Here is a 1396-nt window from a genome sequence, read left to right as displayed (position 1 = left end):
TAGGTTTCAGAGGAGCAACTATAATTTCTAAAGTTAGTTTCTCTAACCTCCAAGATGGGAGAGCTCTTCAACATTTTCCATGGGAAAAGTTAGCAATTGCATAGGTGATGCGTGAGTACCTATCCTGTCATAAAGAATTCAGATACAACAAGCGACACTGATGCCCTCCCCGGCCTTCACCCTCAGTCCAGCCCCACCCCTGGCCTGCTGGGGAGTCTTCCTTTTCCATCCTGTGCATTCGTGTGTGTGTCTTCCTGAAACCTTTGTCATTCTGCAACTTTCTTCTTTTATCAACAACATGTCGGTGGGGGAGTTCTTCATATATATTAGTGATCATTGTATTTTATTCCACAGAGTGGAAAATATGATAGTTTATTGATAGGCATTTAATTTTTTTCTAATTTTCCTAAGCAATGCTGCCGTGAGTGCACTTTTTCTTTTCATGCTTACTCTCTCCTGTGCCATTTGCACCGTGTCGTGAACCCATCAGGTCAGTCTTTATCTCAGGAAAGCTCTTCAGCCTTGTCCTTCCTGTTATTCAGTCCATCTTTTGAGTTTTTTCATTTTAGCAAGCAGCACCATTTCCCAGGAACGCTGCTAATTCCTCGTGTGAGCCTTTAACCGGCCAGCGCGTTGGGTTCCGTGCTTGCTGTGACCAGCTGCAGTGTGGGTGTTCTCGCCCTGCACCTTTGCCTCTGTTTCCTGGGCATCAGTTCATCTTCTTGTTCCTTTGTGCCTCTCCCACGTGTGGTCAGTTTTCCTGATGTGTTTGGTATTTGCGGGTTGTGTGCTGGTCTTTTTTCTTTTGAGGTGCCTTAAGAGTTAGTCATTTAAGGCTGCATTTCTTGCGTGACCCGTCGCAGCCTGCCCCCATGGGATAGGAGAAGAGGGAGGCATGAGCCTGTATGGAGCAGCATGAGCCAGCCACCGGGGTGTGGGGTGTGGGGGTGCCCTGTTCTCAGTGGATGTGGCCATGCCCTGCGGTCCAAACCATGGCAGACACACGTCCTTTCCTGCAATGGTTCTGTTGTTTGCTTGGCAACTGAGGGGCTGGGGAGGGCTGGGCTGCCTGACTGCACCTGCTCCTTCCCTTCTCCTCCCATCTCTGTCACTTCCAAGGTGCCACACCCTGAGGTTTCTCCCACCTTTGCCTCCGTTCACTGCTGCCCACCTGCATTTGGGGTCCTGGTTTCCCTCATGAGTTTAAGCCTATCTTGCTTCGTGTCTTTGAAAGCCAGCAGTAGTTCCTAGCCTACTAATGGTATGCATGATTATGGAGTTATTGTCTGTGGTACTGCTTCTAGTGTTTCTTTTCCTTTCTGTGCATTTATAGCTTCTGCCTATGCTTGAGGCAGAAGTCCACCACTTCCTTTTTTTTTTTTTTTTTTTTTAGCAA

The sequence above is a fragment of the Galeopterus variegatus genome, unplaced genomic scaffold (assembly GCF_000696425.1).
Source record: "Galeopterus variegatus unplaced genomic scaffold, G_variegatus-3.0.2 Scaffold225, whole genome shotgun sequence".
NCBI classification, from domain to species: Eukaryota; Metazoa; Chordata; class Mammalia; order Dermoptera; family Cynocephalidae; genus Galeopterus; species Galeopterus variegatus.
Note: the sequence above shows the minus strand (reverse complement) of the source record.